General features: G+C 39.7%; 1 long non-coding RNA gene across 8 annotated transcripts in view; it reads right to left on the bottom strand.

The window, feature by feature from the left end:
- Window positions 1-22207, bottom strand: part of LOC121664283 — a 40849-nt gene extending 18642 nt beyond the window's left edge. For 2 of the 8 annotated variants that reach the window (XR_006015914.1, XR_006015915.1), the window contains exons 1-8: window positions 21961-22207; window positions 21664-21719; window positions 21067-21194; window positions 18534-18594; window positions 17396-17500; window positions 16503-16667; window positions 16153-16284; window positions 2777-2852 (exon numbers count right to left, since the gene is read on the bottom strand). This is a non-coding gene — a long non-coding RNA (uncharacterized LOC121664283). Of the gene's footprint in view, window positions 1-2776; window positions 2853-7538; window positions 8884-14067; window positions 14181-16152; window positions 16285-16502; window positions 16668-17395; window positions 17501-18533; window positions 18595-21066; window positions 21195-21663; window positions 21892-21960 lie in introns of those variants that run through there. The other 6 variants (XR_006015910.1, XR_006015909.1, XR_006015916.1 and 3 more) reach the window with 6 other exon arrangements.
- Between the last annotated feature and the right edge of the window lie 74 nt (window positions 22208-22281).

The raw sequence follows: 22281 nt of genomic DNA, 5'->3' as shown, positions 1-22281 counted from the left end.
CCAGGCCAGAGTAGAGACTTCTTAGACCCCAGATCACTGACACAACAGTCAGCAGTGGTGCTACTGTCATGTCAGTGCAGCTGTTGGCTCATCCACAGGAGAGGCTCAGCACAGATTTTAGATGCCAGGACAGAAAGCTCAGTCCAGGTGCAGCTCATCCTGCTGCGAGTCAGGGCTGCTGGCAGGACCCCGGCTCTATTCCCAGCTCTTCTAATTGCATCAAAGGGAGGCAGAGCAGGAAAATGCCACAATTCTATTTACAAAAGTAAGAGCTGATGAGGATTATTTACACACAGCAGTAATTCACAGTTACATCAAACCCTTGGGTACCTTAATTCTGTGCATCACACACAGAGCACAAAGGGTTTCTAATTGCAAGTTGCTGGTAGCCAGGAAAAAGCCCGGGGAGCTGGATCAAAGTAGGTGGGATACAAGCACCTAGGGAAGCTCAGAGATACCCCACAAGGTTTCACTGTCCTCAAAAAAATGCTCCTTCCTATACTTTGAGCCCAAATTCATAAACCTGTTAGAGAAAAGCTAATTTACTCAGAATTTTTCACCTGCTCAGGAAACACACAAAACTGAAGCTCCTGATCCTTGGGACCATTACTGTACCCCAGCAGGTCATCCACAAGAGAGGTCTGCCTTCATTCCCCTATCCTTGCCCATAATCATTCTGCACTCACCTGAAAAAGTCACACAGGTTTTGGTGACAGCAGCCAGGTACCTGCCAGGTCACTCCCCATTACACAGCTCCATTGGTGGTTCATCAGTGCTTCACTAAAGTTCAAGCAACTTCAACTAAAACCAGACACCGAGAGGAACCTTCAGCTAACAGGTCAAAATTATTTCTGAAAGCCAGGCTGAAGAAAGAGCACTGTACTTTTGAAACAACCTAGGGAAGCCCTTTCCTCACAAGCTTCCCCCATGGTAGGGGCCCAGGGTGTGCTGCCAGGTACCGCTTTATACCCCCAGGTTGTGGGCAGGTGTGCTGGGGATGAGTGTGTACCCCGGGGGAGAGGCTCAGGGCTGGGCAGGGCTGATGGCAGAAGCTCCAGCATCTCTGCTGGCGCAGCTTCACCCCTGGGGCCCCTTGTTCTGTAACGATTATTTGAAACATGGCAGTAAAAAGACTTAAAATTTCAGAACCAGAGACACTCTTACAGGTTTTGATACCGTTTGCCAAGTTTTAGTGTCATGCAAAATCGTTTGTTTGCTGGGTTTTTTGGAGGGAGGGAGCAAAAATAAACTTTCTCTGCAGAGCGACCTGCAGCAGAAAAAAGTGCCAGCGAAGCAGGAGAGCAGCAGCTGGGGCATTGCTGCCTGTGCTGGATGTGGCACTGTGCAGTCCCTGCTTGCTTCTCCCAAGAAACAGGCTGTCCTGGGCTAGTGCCACCTAGACAGCACATCCTTGCTACGCGTTCAGCTCGAACATGAACTCTATCCTGCAAGCAGGTGCCAACTGGAACAAAAGCATCCTCAAAAACAAGTATTCCATCCCTCTGCCTGATTGTCCTATTTCTGGGAAACAAATCAGTGCTTTAAGAAGGCCAAAGCATGCCTTGACCAAATACAGCTTTTTTTCTATTTAGAAGATACACAAGTGCCTTCAAGCTTTCCTCCTTCCCCTGCCATTCCAGGGGGAAAACCCCCAGCAAAACAGAAGAGAAATGAAGTCAAATATGCTTTATTACTTACTAGTTGGTAATGTAATACTTGTGACAAGCTGAACAGTTGTAGTAGGTGACTAGTGGAAGTCACTACACTGTTTAGAATGAAAACAGGAATGAGAGACAGCTCTGAAAGGGAGATTTTAAGCACAGCTCAGCCATCCTACCGTGCCCAAACCAAGTACTGTTATCCAGTTAATTTAGTGAATGAATCCCTCAGGGTCTCCAGCCATCTACCACTACAGCTCATTAGAGCCCAATATCCGACTTTTCATGTTGTATCACTGAAAGCACTTATGCTTAAAATGTAATTAAACTTAAAACAAACAAGGCCTCGTTTCCCCCCTCGGCTGCCCTGGGACGTGCCCCAGCCCTGCCTGCACGGCCAAAGGCACCCACCTCTGCTGTGTTATTCGGGAAAACGCCGCGTGCTCCCCACACCGACGGCTGACATTCGCCTGGCTGTTCATCCTGTGAGCAATTAGAAATCTAAATACTGGGTGTAATGCCTGGCTATTGGGATTTAGACTCTTACAAACGAGTAATGCAGTAAGACTTGCTGTCCAACGAGGTGTCTTATTGAAATATCCCAGGCTGGTTTGCTTGTCACAGCTGTCGTTTCAGCCATTTGCACTTACACTGTATTGCTTTCATTACAAAAATAGAAATTTGTGTCCTAAGTGCTGTTACATTACTAATGCTAAATATTTAATTCCCCGGGGTTCTAATTATGGTTGAGCACTGGCAACACTGATTCTACTTTTTAATAACAACTGTAAAAGCAATTTGAGCATTTTTCAATTAATTAAATACATAGTGTACGAGTAACCTCTTGTCATTTTGCCCTCCAGGACCTGAGCTAATTTGCGTGGAATAAAATGTTTTGAAAATTAACTGATATACTGGTCTGATCATTGTTGTTCTATTAAATTATAGTCTGCCAAATGAGTGGTGTATAATAGTTACATACTGTACTGTTCCCTTATTTATGATGGCGTGGTGGTTTTTTGAAAAAACTTCTCCAGCACATTTCTAGAGAGCATACTGGAGAGGACTAATTAGCAAGCAGGAGATGGTCTGTGTACCACGGGCATCAGCAGACTTACAGTGCAGGGAGACTTCAGCGATGAAAAATAAAGCCTCTCTCCACTCTCCAGACCTCATTTTGAGCTTCTTTCATAGCTGAAATTAAAAGTGTTAATTAAATGACTGCATAAACTTCTATGGATTAGTTCGTAGTTTACACTTTAACATATGGGAATTGACTCAGAATATTAAGACACATGAGCAGTTTAGAAATGTTTTTGTCTTCAAATTGCAGAACCCAATAGGAAAAGATTTGTCCATAAAATGAGTTTGTTGCACTACAAAGACAGTTAAAAATACCTATCCTGCTCATGAAGATAACCAGGCATAAAACTAACTTGTACTGCATGCCTAACACAGTGCTAAAATTATAAAGTGCATTTTCCATTTACACAGTCCTAGAAGTTTAGAACACTGACACACAAGAGCACCTTATGCATCCTGGTAAGGGAAACTAACTTCTTTTCCAAGTCCCACAATAAAGACAATACAAAATCAACTGGGAAGAATTTAGCAAAAAACCCTAAAATTTTGAAAATCATTTTTCCACATGTTTATTCATAGCTGATGAATAAGGTTCTTTCAGCATGTATTTTAATATTGTATTTTATTTTACAGCACGCAATAATGGTAAGTCAAACATATTGCTTGAAAAGTGCTTAAGGTCTAAATACTACAAAATATACAGGTGAAAGTTTGCTAGTTTTAGCCAAGTAATTTAACAGTAAGGACAACATTTTACTCTGAAGTCATATGAAATATGAATGATAGATAAGCAAGCCTATTTTTTCACAACTTGCAAAAGTATCACACATGTGGAACATTGCACTCATCATACTAGTTAAAATGAAACCCAGCCTCAGTTTAAGCTGAGTAAGATTTCTTGCTTGCTACCACGACACTCACGCACTAAGAGCTGCAATTCAAACTAAGCAGGATTGTATTTCAGTTAAAAAAAATAAATTAATTAAAAACTCCCACAATATACTGCAGATTTCTTTTGGTACCAAGCAAATTAATATTCTCAGTCAGCATTAGAACACTATTCTTTGCCAAATAAATACTAAATAGAATATACAATCACTGTCAAATAAAAGTGCTCAGGTCAAGCATTTGTGTGTAGGTGTATAAGTACATACATAAAACACATACATGGACAAAATATGAACACGAGCAATGTATTGCAATAACAGCTCTCTTCTTAAAGACAGATTTATATAACAGCATAAAACTTGGAAGTTATCTTTACTACTATTAAAAGCTCTCCAGTATCTCTAGACGTCTGCCTTCAATAAATCCTGGAAACATTCTGCTCACATACTGAGTTTTAAGGAATGTGAAGCATATGTCAGCTTCAATAAAAGCAGTACAGTTCTTTAATTACCCCATTCACCCAGCAGCTGCTTTAATGAAGTATTTTTCTGAACATGTAAAAATGTAAAATACCCAAAAAACCAGTCATCTATGTTCAATGACTACTCAGCATCTAACAATAATGGATATACTGGAGGACAAAAACGTGAGTTGTGCCAAGTCCATAATTCTCAGTGACTGACTGTAAAGCACTTAGAGTCAGTATTAAGCTTTTAAAACTCTAACCCTAATCAATCGTAAACAAAGAAATAAAGATCTCACAGTTATTTTTAAAATCTTTAACACTACCACATAACTTTAAATAATTTTTCTGCTTTTTCTGATTTGCAAAGCATTCTTCCCAAGTCAGTATGGACTTCTGCATGAAAACAGGCTTGTACATACAAGTTGAAAAATAACACTACCTATTTAAACACATGAGCTAATTATACCTGGCATTTTGGACTTTGGTGGGAATATATTGATTGCCTCAGAGCAGAACACATCCCTGTTAGCCAAAACCAAAGGTGCACAAGATTCAGAAATCTATGTGGAGACAACCTTTCCCCTTCTCCAAACACTTCTGCCCACAAGTCTTTTCACGGTACAGGACAGCAAACACCATCTCCCCAGGCTGTAGGGAACTTGGAAAAGTATGACCTGCTCACATTTATTTCAACCTTGGTGACAGCACAGCAACAAAAAGCCCATTAAAAAGAAAAAAGGCAGATAACTGGATACAATCAACTAGCAATAATTTTCTTGCAACATGTTAGTGAATGGGTGCCAGCTGACTAATCTTAGTAGAGAACAAACCTAATTTACCCACAGCAGGATGTTGTCAGATTATTTTCAACCTAATAATTATTTCTAGCAGAAAGGCAACATTACACTTTGTAGAAGTAGACACTCTGTAGAAGACATTTGCTGTGAAAAAATATGTTCATGTGCTGTCTGATTAATGTGGGTAGGAGCAGGATGGATGAACCAGAGAAACCCACCTAAGCCAACGAAACACCCTACAGAAGCAAGCGGTCAGGTGAAAGAGGATCTTTGAAAAAGGCATGGCATTAGGAGACAGGAACACTATCAACGTCCCTCCCAATCCTTTCTGAAGAGAAGCTTAAATAACTCTGAGTAACTTTTCAATTGAAGCTGCTATTCTATGAAGGTATTTGCTACGCTGAGACTTCTCGCTCCCTTCCAAACCAGAAGGATGTCTAAGATGACCCAGTCTGACCCCAAGTGTTGCAAAAGCCACAGAAGCCTGTGAGGAATTCCTCTACCACACCCAGCCATTTGTTCAAGCATATACTTCTATAAAAATATTTCATCCCCATTCAAAAGATAGAAAATCTAATATTCCCTTCCTTATAATTTCTAATGAATCATTGCTCTTATTAAAAGTTTGCTCCTTAGTTCGTCATTAACTGATTTTTATCTCTGTATATTGTCAACACATATTGCCTTAAAAATGTTGTGCTATGTCTGGACTATGAAAAGAGTCATATAAATCAAGTGTCCCATTACAGATGTAAAGATTATTTTCAGGAATGCACCTTTTATTCAATCAAGTTAGAACTGAAATTAAAGAAGTTAGAAAGTAACCATATCGTACCAGTTAAGAAGGTAACTATGTTTTATCCAACATATTTGTGGAGAACATATATAGAAATCATGTGTTTATAATAATAAACACACCATTATGAGTGGGATTCCTGATAGATTCAGACTAATGCAGCAATCACTGAAGAGCCAGGAAGTCTACTTGAAACCAACCTATTATTTGGAATATTTATAAGAAGAAAATCTACCTTCCCTGAAGTTTTATTTTGTTGTCTTTTTAGCACTACATAAACAGTATGGCAGTCTTAACTGTAGTATTTGTTCATTTTAAGTGCTTGGATGCAAAATTTTATTTATCAGTTTAACATCCATGACAGAGCTCTACGCAAGATGTTATTTTGCAGTACTTGTTTACCACTTAGGCAGGTAAAAAAAGATTCCTCGGCAATCACAAGCATTTCATGAAACATTTCAGTCCCACTACTACAATAGTCCATTTTAAGGTAAAAAGAGTTATATGAATTATGGGCTGTCTCAGAGAGCTGTGGAGACTCATTTGCACTTAGTTCATGGTCAGGGGAGACATGTGACAGTCATTTGGAGGAGGCACATCACTTCTGAAGCTAGGACTGAGAGCTCAGCCATGGCTTGACACTGGGCTGCTGGAACAGGGCACAGCTCTCACACCTGGAGCTGCACCCACCTTCACTGTGGAGCTCAGCGATTGGATCAGGGCAAGCTGAGGATCTTGGAAACTATGTGGCTGGCACTTTGCCTCCTTGACCTATGCACACACCAAGCACTCCACTGCAAGTACAGGCTAACAAGGGTAAGAAGGAGTTTGACTGAGGAGCCCAACATTTTCTCAGCATACTGCAGTACAGAGCCAAGTCAACTCAAAACTTGACAGAAGAGCAATAGCTTTCCCACTATGTCTTATCATAACTACTTTGTTTTCACACAGAATTATAAAATATTAGCAAAGTCTAAGTTTGTGCACATTCCCAAATGTCTCTTTAAACCTTAGTCCTGGGACCCACCCTGCCTCATCCCTTCACATTACTATTCACATTACTATTTTTCAGACCCACAGTTCAGGGAACAGCCGATGCGGGCCCTGATCTGAAGACACTGTGACAAGGTAGTGCTGCCAAGGATAAACAGCCAGGGCAAGCAGTCCTGTACAGCACCTTCTGTACAGTATGGCCACTGCATATTTCCTCATCCTTTATCATAAGGCCAAATAAAAGACAATGGATGCCACACAAACTGAGCTGGAAGTTCAGTCCTTTCTGTGACTGAGCTGTGTTCTTTTCACCTGGCAGTGCCCCGACAAGAGATGTCAGCAGTATTGCTGCTCTCAGGTTTCTGACAGATCAGAAGGCCTCTTGCTCTTTGTATGCCCAAGCCAGCTATAGGAGGGCACCTACAGTCCACAGCCTTCACACAAGGGTCAGTGCTGAAGGAGCTGTTTAGCGCGCTGTTTTTCCTCAGTATGTCTTTCAGTACTAAAGATTATCCATACCATTCTCATTTTGGCACAGGGAACATCAAGAGCTTGGATGCCTCACCAGACTCCAGCATCTACTGATTCAACACTGTAGAGAAGCAACTGCAGCCACTCCTGCTGGAGGTGTTCTCCCTTCTCCAATCAAGGCAGCCCATGTGTCAAAAGCAGTTCTCCCGAGGCATGTGTTGGCTGAGGCAGCCTCGTTGATGAGTGAAGTAAACAGTGTGTTCTCTAGGTAATGGAAACGCTTGTACCATTCCCACACCTTGACCAGATACGTTTTCCTGAAGTAGGTGTCTGTCATGCACACACTCACACCAGGTCTCTCCCCTCATACTGGCACACACAAGGAGTAAGTCAAACAGCACAGGTTTATTTTGCATTATCCAGGATGAGCCTGAAATGTGAATATTATGTGTGACAGATCTGCACAGCTTTCTAACACATCCAATTTTTACCACATCCGAGAGATGTAACTGCACCTGCTGAAAAGGCGACACACCAGGGCCAGTCCTCAACAACCCTCTTGTCAACACACCACCCTTCCCAGACATGATGTCTGCACAGCTGGTCTCTGTATGCCCTGCCCTTTCATCAGAGTGACCCAGGGTGCTGGATAACTAATATTTGATAACACGATTAACTTTCGCTGAAATAAGTCTGGGTGTGCTCAGGGAAACAGTTCAGTTCGCTTCCCTAGCAGGGGCTATAACCTTCGGGAGAGAAGGAGCAAGCAAGCGTGTACGAAGCCTCCTTCCTTAACCAGCACAGCTGCTGACAAAGGAGCCTGTATCTCTCGCCTTCTCTGAAGTTAATCCCAGCAGTTTAAAGCTGACTTGTGAAAAAAACATGAATCTGAAGTTACTCTGAAATGCTACTCCAAGGACACATTAGTTCCACTAGAGTCAAAGCATACACCAGACGCAATAGGTCGAGCTCTAGTCGAAGAGATTGCACAGAAAGTAAGAGCTAATAATTCTTAATTTGGCATAACATGACATTCCCAACAGCTTCTCTCTCTCCTTCCAGTAATTGTATCTTGGCAGTATACATATTAAAAAAATCATTGCACAAAAGACATGTGCTGTTGGGGAAAAAAAAAAAACCAAAAACCAAAGCACCTTTCTTTGTGTTGTGTCATTCCAAAACCTGAAGACACTTTCACTGAAAGGCAAAATATGCTGATCAAACCACAAAGGGTACAAAACCTCATTCGTTCCTTATTTGTTTAAGAATTACTAAAAAGAAACATTTTTGCAGGAGGCTAAGGCAACAGTAATTTAGACAATAATAAATTGAGCATTGTAAGAATAACTAGTCCATTGAATAAAAGAACACTGGCAAGAAACTTTTCACATGGCATTCAACAGACATTCAAATAAATGAATGAAGCATGCAAGTTAAATTACTTCAAAAATAAAGACTTTCCAGCAGTTTACCATAATGACAACGTTCTATAGCAAGATACAATAGCTCTTTGTAGCCTAAAAATTGTCAGTTTTATTTTACAAAGATGACTTCCAAAAGCATCTTGTCATGACAATTGAGTTTTTAGGAAAAAACAACCTGTCATTTGATAAATAGATGAAATTAACTGTCATTAAAGCCACTTAAGCACTCCTCCTTCCTGTTATCCTTCTCATCTCGGCAGTAACTGATAAGAAGATTTCAGGGAGGCTCAGTCATTGATGGCAGGATCTAGAAAAGAAACAATTTTGCATACAGTTATCATTCTCATTCACAGCTTCTAGTTATTGTATTTCACTAACCTGCACTTAATTGGCTTCCTTCTGCCCCTGGCATGAGTACAGTGAACCAGGTACTTCCCACAAATCACTGCTCACTGTTAACACCTTACACCATGAAAATATTGAGGTGGTTGCAATCCTACGGTGTTAATATTACATATAAAGGTAACAGTAACAAAATCCTGGTAACAGAGTCCCATTATCCACCAACTGTGAGTTGCTAATACCAGCCAGTGCTTTAGCCAGTAGGGACCAGACATTACTCATTATCATGCAGTTCATTACTTATGGGACATGGTTGAACTTGAGCCTGTAACTTCTGGAAAATGTACCACTCGTGCACAGGAACACACCAATGAAATAAATGAAGGATCAGATGCAACAGTTACAGCAGAATTAGTGAAGAGGCAAACTACAACTGCACACTTCCTCCCCCTGTTCCCCTCCCAAAAACATTATTCAAGATTTTGTCTGACTAAGCAAGCAGCTTCAAGAGGAAAGGAGGACGTGGACTGGGTACAGAAAAAGCTCTGAGCCTTGCATATCCAGACTAACTCTCGTGCAACCCCAGGAGGTTGTGTGCATGGCAACCCCACTTCCAACATACAGAGTAATTAATTGTATTCCCACACTAAAGCTACCATGGCACACCTCCACCTTGGCAGATTTCTAGCTGGCTTGAATCCTTTCCACCTTCCACATGCCAGGTTCCTCACACCAACTGGCCCTCAGTGACAGCTGAGTTTTTAATGCCATACAATACCTTGATGCAAATGGGTTTTGCCCTTTTTCCCACCTTTTGCTAGACTACACTGCCACTTAGTCACTGCACTGACATAACAACTCCACCTTCTCTACTGCAGCGCAGCTGTACATCCACTGACGTGACAATGGGAAGTGAGGGGCTTCATCCCTACAGGAGCAGAGCTGCCTTTCAGTTTGCAACCTGCATCATTTTCATGCCGAGGACAGAGCATATGGTCCTTCGAAGGGACATCAAAATAAATATGACAGGTCAGTGCAATCATCATACTGAATGAATTCAAATGATGCCATATCTAAAATGAAATGTGTGCACATAATAAAGATTCAAATGACAAAAAAATTCCCCTACCCTTTATCCCTCTCTGAATTATTTATGAATTCTGCAACTCCAGCTGTTGCCACCAGCCCAAGGACATTACTTCATTTTGGGAATGACACTTCATATTAAAAGATAAGTTAACAAAAGAAAACAAAAAAAGAAAGGAAAAAAAGGACACTGTGGGCTTTTAAAGACCACAGAAAAGCACAATACATCTTTTCCCAGCTTTTACAAAGGAAAATAATCAACAATCAATTCTGTTCATGTTTCTCAACTTGTTTCCATAATTCCAGACACAGATTTCAACACTCATGCAAGTCAGCCATGCCTTTTTAACCACTGCAGTTAAGCAAGACCCTCAAAGCATCTTGGATCCCTCACATATTTTTATAGGGTTATCTCAGTCTTACAGTTCACCATAAACCATATGCCAACACACCAAAGACTGTGATACTATCAGCACTACTGACAGCTTTTAGTACATAAAATGGTCCTTCCAAAATAATGGAATATTTGCATATATGGAATAGCTTTTGAGAAAAGCAATAATTTGTTCACAAATTTAAACAAAAAGGAACAACATCTTCAAAGTGTAGTTTAGGGCTCAAGTAATCATGACATTTAGATGATCAAATTCTACATAGGGCCATCTGCCCACTTGTAGACTGCTCTGGTTTGGGTTCTATCACATATTAGTTCTTAGATTTCAAATAAGTAATTTGGCAATGGGAAGGAAGCAGCATGGAGAAGGCTTAGCCAGTAAGCCCAATTTCCATCACCTCTATCAACATGCTCTCCTCCTTTACTTTAAACTATGAACTTGTTTTAGTTGGCTGGTCTGTAGAGCAGATAGATAACACAGAAGCTGAGTAAATAGGAAAAAAAAAAAATCCACCATTGGTTTTGGTTGCTACTTTATTCATAATGGAATCGAGATCTGAATTGTTACACAAAACCACCCACTACAAGAACATACTGATACACTGTGTTCCCATCAGGTTTGAAATTAACTGAAATGAGTCAAAATTTGCAAGTTACCAAGTGCTGAAGGACATACAGCCCTTAAATATTAACCCTTAATGACTGACCAATAGCCTCATCTCAGCCACAAAGGATATTATTCTGTTCTCTACCCATGATCTTAATTTCACAGCGTTTTCTACTTTTACCTAACTGAACAGCAACTGAGCTTGTTCTAGTCCTGGGAGATCCCAAATGCCACAAGAACTTTTAACCAATTAGTGATTTAGGATTGTTTTTTGTCTGAGGCTTTTATTCTCCTCCATAATCACCTGAAAGTGGACTAACAATTGTCACAGTTCTAACACCAAGAGATGTGTGAACAACAGAGCTTCCAAGGTAACATCATCAGACATCTCCACTATCACCCAAAAAGCCTCAAAGCCAAGAATGCACCATTTGCCTTTAGTGCCAAGCACACAGTTCAGGCCTGAGCTGGAATGCCAGATATTCAATAAACAAACTCATCTTTGGGAAAGGCAGCAAAGCAAGAGCTGTTACCTGGCTTGCAAGTGAAAAACGCCAATGGCTTGAAAGCAGAGCCCACTTCGGTTTCACTTCCAGCAGTACCTCCAGCAGTATCTGCTGTTACTCAGTTTGGTACCATGAGCTCATGCAGTGTTATTCAGGAAAAGGAGATGTTGTTAAAACAAACATTTATTTGCCCTTCAGTCTGCACCAGAGCTGGCACCCAGCCCTGAACAGTCTCCCTCTTCCTCGCTACTGTGGGAAAGCTACCAAACAAGAATCCTCCCCTTCCATCTCCTGCTGTTGGCCAAAAAAACATAAAGGTACAGAAACAAAGAGAACAGGAAGAGAATTTGAGGTGTGTAAAATGCCACTGAGCAGGAAATTAAGGTTCAACATTGTAACATTTGTAGATTTCTTGTAACATTTAACAAGAGACCCAAATTCTCCTGTTGCCACGGCTATATATTTCAGTTTATTACTGCCTCACCATTAATAATTCTCCAATATTTTGGAAATCCCAGGTGCTATGCACAAACCCTCTCAAAACTACAATTATTTACAGTTGCAACCCACTCAAATGTACATCACTTTTTTTTTCTGAAAACTAACAAATTAAAAACAGGAACGTATCTCACATTCCAGGGTTGCCATTTAACTCTCAATGCCACAGGTTCTCAAGTGCCTCCTGAAATAGTTTCTAGCTGTGCTAAAGGAATGACATTTGGAAAAAATCACCTGTGTGCTGATAGGAAAACATCCTTCTGAAGATTTTCACAAGCTAGTTGCATGCAATTGAAGTTAGTCCTCAGAAAATAAGGAAAAGTCGCCTTCATGCCCAAACATGCTCACTAAATGCTTCTGGCTATGACATTATTTCCTAATTGACATATTATACACAACACCTCAAGAAAATATCTTTTTGTCTATGTCTGGATTACATGGCTATTTATACCCAGTGCTTCTGCAGAGCCTTCCCAATGTTGCACAATACTCTTGAATACAAATGACCAATTGATCCTTTCACATGATAGGGTGGGGGTTTTTTTTAGTGTTCAATACTTTTAACGTTAAAAAAAATTGTACCTCAACATGGTCTTTAATCGAATCCTTACCCTGAACAACTGAAGTACATTCGTATTAATCTATTAGATGCTTTTCCACACCACACCTATGGCACTGCATAAATTACTGTAATTTAAATGAATTACTGCTTGAGAATTCTCATTTGGTAAAAAACATGCGGTGTTACATGTTATGAAAAGAAAAACATGCATTAGGGTAACTAAGTTTTATAACACAGTATATCTAGGTGCTCATAAACCAGCCATTCTAAACTGTTGAAGGACAAGAACATTAGCTGATCACACAGAAAACACATCAGTATGTCAAGAAGTCAATAATATGAAATTAAATCTACAGTTTATTTAGATATATTTCCATGCTCATATTCAGAATCCACATTAAAAATGCCATTAGGCAAGCCAGAGAATATTACTGCAAAAGACATTTACACCAATAGTAATTCTATCTCTGCCCTGGATAACTTGAATTTTCCTCTTTAAGCGTTTGATCTACTGAAACATATTGAAGAAAAAGAACTTGGAGGAAAAACAAAAAGAAAAACATAAAAATCCACTGAAGTTCTTTTGTTACGTTATTCCACATATTACTAATGTTTAAGGATGATTTGTTTAAGACTGCACATTTCAACTACCTAACAGTAAAGAATGAAAAGCTTCTTGCTACAAGCTAAAAAGAAAGTCTTTACCATGCTCCTTGAAGAGCTCATTTTCACATTACTCAGGCTTCATTATGCTGAATCAATATTCGTTTAGTCACTGGGTTATTGACATATTTTAAAATAAAAGTATACCCTTCAGCTACTGCACTCATTACGGGTAATTTGTCTTGTCAGGGAGCAGGGAATATTATCCCAGTCTTTCAGGGGCTGACAGCTCATGGAAATACCTCCCCTTGGTTACAACTGTAAATAATTTTAAGGTAAAATATTGAAAAATCAATGACTGTTTCCTGCAATCTGTCACAAACAAATCAATCATAATCTGCACAGCCAGAGAGTATGATTTGAAGGAGATGAGAGCAGATGTAATTCTTGGCTGGAATCTCTCATTTCAAAATCACTTCACATAACGGTATCATCATTTAAACACTTAGCAGTCACTGCAACTGCCACTCATAACATCTAGTTGGACAAAACCACAAGGAAGAGGAGGAGAAATGCCACTGCTGTTATGTAAACAAACACTTTATTTCAATGGCTGCAACATTAGCGAATTTCACAGATATAACAACAAGGCTTGCCCCTCCACTAACGTCCCAGGTGCTTTTCCTTCCCAGTGGAAGACTGCCTATAAATTAGCCTCTCAAAATGCAAAGCATTACAAATTTTAAAACCAAACTATGCTTCACAAAAGGTGAGAAATAATATCTGGTACTAATACTACTTCTAAAAATATTTTTCATTCACTCCAAATCACGCATAACAGAATTACGTATCAAATTCTTAAGAGATTAAGAAAGGAGAATTATCTGAGGTACCTTTGTCTTTTTAAGAGCAATAAGGATTTCAATGCTTCTTTGTCTTCTACATATTATATTTCACATCTAATTTTCATTAAGCACACACTGACTCAACTTTAGGGTAGGAACCACTGCAAAGTACATGGGAAAGAAAGTCATAACCTACATAAATTAATTGCTAAAATATTTTCAACTTGCATTCAAAGATTAAATGTTGTATATGGAATTACATCAGTATAAAGGATCAATTTATACATAACGAATTAACTACTGCATTCAGAATGCTATAAACTGACCTTTGTACACGCGAATAAATTGTGTAAAACTAATCTATTTTTATGGAGTAACACTAACACTTAGACTAAAATTATTTCCTCATTTGTCCCCCCACCTCACTACATTTTCACCACAACACTACAGTGTTTAAAAGAATTCTCTGCAGATAAAACAGGATAAAACTGTTGTGTAACTGCAACCATAGGCCTAAGCCTGCATTTCTTGCACAAACAAAATTTAGAAATGCTCATGGAGTGTTTCCCTCTGGAGTCTGTAATTTGAGCTCTTAATCTTTAATGTGCAGAGCCCGTTATCACATACTAATTTTAATCACATTAACCTTAGCAACTCCTAATTCTGAATATTTATCTTACAACTGTGAGACTAAGAAAAAATTGCAATCAAAAACATTAAATTATTTTCTCTTTTCTTGAAAAAAATCCCTTAATGCTGTTTGTAAAAATGAAAGAATAGGGCATATTGTACATCTAAGTAAACCTCTCCCAGGTTTGCCTTCCTTTAAAGCAAGCTTTAAGTCTCTTTATCTTCTACATGGAAAACACACATCTCTAACTCTTTATTGATACACATCAAAACCATTATTGTTTGTAACAGCTGGACAGATTCTCTTTCTTAGCAAAATAAATTATTTAAAAAAAAAGAAACTGAAGTCTTAGGCCAGAAGAAGCAGTTAGTGCCTTAGAGGCTAACTAAGTGTAAGTGTAAATATCAGCCATGAAGAGAATCAGCTTATTGTGGGGAAAGGCCACTCCACAGCGAAAGGAAGCGGGAGGAGGCAGTGGGTGAGGAATTGCTAAGAAACAGAGTAGCTCCTAGAAACGAGTTGCAGCTCCCCACTTTTTACCTGGATGAGATCTATAATGAAGCAATCCAATAGACAGCCTCAGGCTCCTCAGCCCTTTCAAATCTCCTCCCTGGCCCAGTGACACTCACAGAGGGAAGCCCTGCTCACTACACTAAGCCATTGTGTGCGGGAGAAGAGCAGCGTGTACGGAACGCGTCGGCAGCTTCCGCCTGTGCCATTCCCCTGAGCCAGGTTCTCATTTCTTGTGACAATCACCTAATTAGGTGGGTCAAGAATTGCAGAAGATAGAAGAGATTCATTCTTCCTACATGCCAGTTCTCCTATTTGTAAAAATGAAGGCAATGGCTCTTCCACTCCATTGTAAGGCACTTAATAAATGTTAATAACAATTAAGTCAGTCACATCTCCCAGACAACACTGTCAGATCTTTTTTTGCAGTATTTCAGAACTATTGGGCTCAGGAGGGAGCTCCCACAAGCTCCAGACAGAAAAGGACTCATGAATTCCATCCTTCAATGCAAGAGGTCACAGAGGGCTGTGCCACAGCAGACATTTCACAAGCCCTGAGGAGCAAGAGTAGCACATGCCGCTGCACTGCAGATGTTTATGGGTCAGCACTGTGAGTGCAATTTCCTGCTGGACAAAGCATTAAGATGCTCTAACAGCTAGTAGGACCGTGAAGTCTTTCTGGTTAAGAAGTTGAACTAGATTCAATCTTTTGAATGAAAAGATATTTTTCTTTATTCCATCTTTATCAAGAAACAAAACAACTACTGGTTATGGAAAGAGCTGTAAAAAAAAAGACACTGGCTTAAAGAAAGCTACTAACATTTCTTCTAGTACCCACCTTCTCCATTTACTGCTCTCACTCATAATGTTCATTTAAGTCACTGGCATATGTTCATTTACTTAATGCAGCTCCACACAATCACCAAACAATATAGCAATGCCATATTACACCATGCAACATTACTGATATTACACTATTAGCAATACTCTACCTAATGAAGTTTATAAAGTCTTCACGTTTGGGCATTACGGAAAGATGAAGAATCCTGCTTCGAAATAGCTCCTGCCTTCCAATTCTGCTCTTCCCTTCTTCAGCATTGCTGAGACCATCTCACTGAGCTCATCTGGGGAGGACAAAAATAGAAAGAAAAGAACATACTTATTACAGTTCTTTTCACCTGCACTGCGTGACTTTCTCAACAGGAACGGGAATAAAGTTGACGTATCTGGAAACATTAATTCTGCATTTTGTAAGTGACTGAACCCAGCACCACAAAGGAAAGTGCCCCTACTGTAATGCTTTGCTTAATGAATCATATCATACTCACAGCAGATTACTTACCATTAACTCTGAACAGGACTTAATATGGTTAAAAAGACTGCAAGCCCAGATGCATTCCAGCTTTGTACTAGGTCTCTTCCCATATTCAGGCAGGCACAGGACAGGATGGACTGCTAGGTTCATTGTCCCTACAGTGGGCCTCACTGCTTCTCTCTTGGATGCAATCTATAAAAATTAAAAAAAGGGACATATGGAGAATGAGGGATGGAACAAAAATACAGTATTTGTCACTAATTCAGACAGCATGTTTCTCTGACAAACAAGGATTACAGACTGAGCAATGCAAGGGTTTCTTCACCCATTGATCCAGCACGTTTGTTAAATCCCACAGACACTGTGTTAGTATCACATCCCACTGGATGATGTTCAACCATGCATGTTCCAAGAGGCACACCACAAACAGGTGCCTATGGAAATCAAAGATCTGAGGAATGTGAAAGTTTAATGGCATTTTGCTAATGAACCAGTAACAGCATTAATAACCTGCTCTTGGTCAAAAGCACAACAGTCTAAAAATTATACAAGCACGAACACCGTTTTACATCTGAACATTTCTGAGACAAGCAGAGCTCCTGTTAGGTAAACTGAGGCTGAGGTTACATGAACAAACCTAGGTCATAGGATGTGCCAGAAATGCAAGAAGAAAACAAACCCAGGTCTAGCCCCTTGCCTGCTACCAAGTTTTCCCATCCCTTCTCAGCCAGTCTAAAAGTCTCTCCACCCTTCTGCAGCCTCCACCCTCTCAAAGAACTACCTGGATGACCTCAGCTTAAGTTTTACTTAGGGACACAGCAACACAGTGTATACTACAGGAAATATCAGCAGAATTTTAACTAAAACAATAAATCAAATACTGAAATAAACTTAAGAAAAAGCATAAAGGAAAAAAATACCTTTAAAATTACTTTTGAAACTTAGGCTCTACAGAGCTGTCCTCTTCCCAAGAGACATTCATGGAACTTAATGCCTAGAGGAGCTGGGAGACAGCAAGGTCCTTCCTAGATAAAAGCCAGAAAGTCAGCACAAACAAAGTAATTCTTGCACTGCCAATATCATAAAGAAGTTGTAGGCACCTCTTTATAATGACAGAGTGTTCTTAATAAAAGCTTCAAGCAGGTTTTACAGCTGCATATTATCCAATGAAACCAGTAATAAACAGCACTGTAGAATTATTTAGTGCAACTCCAATACGCTGAGAGTCTCAACCTCGGTTTTATTTATCACACAGGCTAAAATGTTAGTTCTTGTCTTTAGAGTAGCAGCCAAGCCTGTAGCTATCTTTTATCCCAGCACACTGCCATCTGGATATTGATACTTTGCTCTGGGATATGAAAGAAGAGCATAGTTACCTAACACAGCTTGATTGAAAACACAGGACCTACATATTATACCATGCATTATTCTACACAAAATTAAATCTGAAGGGCAGGAAAATTTCTGTAGATGTCATCAGAGAATATTTCAGAAGTAAATGCTGTGTTCTTGATCCGCACTAGAAATGCTAAGAAATACTGTGAAAAAATATGTGCTTACGAAAAGAAAAAGCTCGTTTTTGCTCTGTTGGGGAAAAAAGAAATTGCTCAGGAAGGTGCATCTCCTTCCGGAAGAGCAGGAGAGTCATCAGTCACATGTTCATTAGTACAGTAAACTCTGTTATGGTGATCCATATTCACCTTGAAAGGTCCATCCGGTTTGTTTTTCTCCTCAAGCAGTGATTTATATAATAATAAAAAAAAAATGCTAGTTCTACAAATACATTCACATTAATCTGCAAAAATCAGCTTCAAGAATCATCTACATCTGCATTACCGACATTAAGGAATACAGACTAAAAAGCTCTAATATTAATAAAACCCTGGAAATGATAAAGAATTCCTTGGGTGTAAGGCCAGAAAGGCTACCTGGCTTTATGCTTCAGAGAGGTACTGCTGAGCTCTTGCAAACACTGGTCATAAAGACTGCAAATATATGTAAGTAAAGCAGATAAAGAACAAAATCTTTGGAACACAGCACTGCTATTAAGTCACCCACCTCTAACACCCACACCGGAGGCCAGGTTACAGCTACAGGAGCTCCCACCATGCTGCAGCACCTGCAGGCAAAAGAGAATTTGCCACCATGAGGGAAGCTATGGGCTCATGTACATCCCATAAAATGGCACAGGGAGCCACAGCCATCCTTCCCACTGAGCTGCTCCTCATTTGCTGTAGGAGCCAACTAACAGTAGATGTGGCTTGCTTTAAGTGAAAAACTTGTTTCAGACATGAAAGAGAGCAGTTTTTTTATTTTTTACTCAGGGTCTATTTTCTGCATATGTCCATGGAACTGTAAGTAAAATAAACCCTAAAGACATTCTTAACTTAGTCCATACTATGCCAACAAATTCAAGCAAATAATGGCATTTAAGTTAATTACAGGAAACTTCAAGGAAACTGAAATACAGTTTCAGGTTCTCCCATGATACTGTCAAGATCTTTGGAGTTACATGCTCAATACAATAACTAGGTGCTTGAAAGGCTTGTCAGCTGCACTTCCGTATTTCATTCCACACACCAAAAAGGTTTGCTGAAGCAATTTAAAAAAAAAAGACTGGAACTGATAATCAGGTTTTCTTTTAGCAGACAAGAAGAGATTTAACATAGACAGGCTTGGAGAGAAAAACAAAACTCTAAGCTACCTAATACCCAAATGCTAGGGACGGAAGAGTTGTTCTTGGTGTTCACGAGTTTACACCTCGCTCTCAGACCACAAACACAGAGAGTGTGAACAAGGAGCATCTCAGGCAAACGAAGCGCAGGCAGAAAAAACAACAGAGCATCTGAGGGTGTCTTGCCCAGAGAGCTCCTTCAGAGACCCCTCACCCAGGCTGAGAGCCACAAACACTGGCACTTCCACTGCGCTGCCTGACCCTGGAACTCCCAGCACTGCACCTGAGGGAAGCAGTGTCTGTGGGAAAGGGCCCCTAAGTTTTACAGCCAATATTTTACATGCGATTTTTTAGCTCTTGCCCAGTTAATAATGTATTGATTTAACACACAAAGACACAGGCCCCTCCCTCCTCTTTGCAAGCTAATTAGTTTTACTTCTATGATAGTGCAAAGATGAGAAAGAAAATTTTCTTTTCTCTTCGTGCCTAATTTAAAAAATGAATATTCACATGTATTTATTTTCCTCTGTTATGAGTTGTTAATACTTTTAAATATACTGTACAAAACATCTCTTCTCAGATGTTTCCAGCAGCAATTTCCACTACCGAGTCTCACAGTTTTTTTTTTTTCATAGGACACCTTTAAATGAAACAAGATATCTTGTAGGGGAAATACTTTTTAATTTTTTTTTTCTTTAAGAGGATTCCCTTTAGCATCACATACAGATCTCCTGGTAATATAGTCACAAATTGAACTGGAGAAACAAATTATTGAGTGTCTAAGGTCAGGTATTCTGATAAAGAAATATCAAAAAGGTTTCGACAAAACAGCCTCCTTCTCATCTACCCCTGTAAAAAGAAAAAAAAGTTGAAATGATCTCCTAATGCATCTCCCTTCATAATTCATGCTGAAAGATGACATTTTCTCAGGATCTTAATTAAGATAATGATGAACACCTGTGTCGGCATTCTTTGGCAAGACAGCATTATCCATCATAATCTTTTAAGTACTCTCAAAAAAACCCAACAAAATCGCATGACGGAACCAATCTGTTGCCTCTCCTCGCACTAAGTTTTACATCTCAGACACACAGAAGAACGATTAGATCTTTAAAGACTGCAATAAAAACAGGATCGTTAGATTTTAAAGTTTCAACAGAAAGTAGCTATTAAATTAATTAAATTAAGGTGTATCATATCCAAGATAGCCAAGTTTAACTCCATTCACTACAAGCCACCTGGAACCAAACCACTTACAGTTAGAGCCTACCAATAGCTGTACTTTTAAAATATAGTTTGCTGTTACTTTCAGGAACATCCTGCCTCTTTTTAACCTCCCAGAAAGAAAATATTCTCAGCTGATCCCTACTGTACATTCATGCACTAATTTATTAAGCCATTTTATGCTGTACCGCACATATTTGCACACCCTCAACGAAATTATGCAAAAGAAATCAATGTAGAAAAACAAATATGCAAGTTCAAATATTGCTACATTTTGTGCAGTCATCTCAAATCCAAGTTCCTCTCATGCCAAAAACGCTGCTGGAGTCCAACTACTAAACTAACCAAAGACCTTTTAAACAGCTTTGTGGGATCAGCCCATCAGATTGAAAGCTACAAAAATAGTGATTCTAATTATTTATTTATACAAGCGGAATCTAAATTCACATGCTGGAATTTAAATAAAGTGAAGAGTGCATAAGCAGCCTGTAAATCCTTCCCACTGTTAAATAAGATTTTAAGGGCAAGTGTTTTCTCTATTACATTAACAATTTATCTTCCAAAAAATTATGAGAAAAATATACAAAGTCCAGAATTTTAATATCAACTTGCACTGATATAGTTTCACTGGCAGCTGCAAGGTACACAAACTCCTGACACGAAGAATCCATCCATACCTTCAAATGCACATACCTTCAGCAAAAATGAAGAGAAGTAGCAAATGTATTCTCAAGCCCCACATTTGTTAACAGAACTAATGAACAACATAGGAGTCTTGAAACAAACTTCTTATTTCCCTTCGATCAAATGGCTGAAAAGTCCTGCAAAGCAGATTAGTCTTAGGCTTTCACATTTTAATATGCTGCTATCAGAGGAAAAGGCTGCTGTGACTAGTCATTCAGTAGAGCTATCAGTGTGCAAATAAAGCAGAAAATAGAGACATCCTTAAGAAATGAGTCTCAAATTTGATATAAAGTGAAGGTGACAACCACAGCGATAAAACTATAAACTAAATGTTTCAAGATCTTGAATAATTATCTACAGTTCTTTTAAAATTGCAAAGAATATAAAAGTAGCATAATACAGTGAGAATGTCAGTTTGATAGGCACTTACAATCCTGATGGCATAAGAGTCCTATCACTACGGTTTATTAATCAGCTCTGGTATCATGTTGCAATGCATGAAAGTATGCATGAACTCACCACAGTTTCCAAAATGTATGCCTACAGAAGAAAGATTAGTGGAACATCAGAAATAAAGAGGGTAATTTTACATGATGTTAACCTTACCTCCTCTTCAAAAAAGTCAGATGCCATGGGAAGATGGTTAAAACTTCTGCTTCTTCCTACAAAGAAAGGAGCACGGAAAAGCAGTTAGTTATTCTAGTCACATATAAAATGAATGTTAAATGTATAAAACTTGACCAGATGATATCTCACTCCCCGAACAAGGGGGATTGTCAGAGGATTATGACAGAGAGCTTTTGAGTGGAAAAAGAAATGCAGTGCTCCAGAGCGATCGCTAAAATTAAGCCGGGGACAAATACCGGTGACACCGTGCAGCTGAAAACTGATGAAAGTGCACACCTGTGTGGATTGAGCATGTAAGCGTGCGAGCCGGGGATGGACCCGTCCCGTTTACCGGGGCAGAACCACATAGAGTTTAAAGAGACGAAATTCCGCACACCGCACATTAAAAAACTAAATTAAAAAAAAAAAAAAACAACAAAACAAAAGGGGGGCGAGGGGGGTGCAAGAGGATAGAGGGAACGGCCAGACCGAGAGCGCGGCTCGGCAGCAGCGCCGAGGAGGAGCCGAGCCCGGCGTGGTCTCGCCAGGTCCCGCCCGGCGCCGCCAGGACCGGCGCGGGGCCGAGGCCGAATCCGCAGCGCGGCGGGGCCGGCCCGC

Source organism: Corvus kubaryi, unplaced genomic scaffold (genome assembly GCF_017639235.1).
Source record: "Corvus kubaryi isolate FWS band 111438036 unplaced genomic scaffold, C.kubaryi_AGA036_p1.0 37300, whole genome shotgun sequence".
Lineage (NCBI taxonomy): Eukaryota > Metazoa > Chordata > Aves > Passeriformes > Corvidae > Corvus > Corvus kubaryi.
Note: the sequence above shows the minus strand (reverse complement) of the source record. Positions and strands in the feature narration are given on the sequence as shown.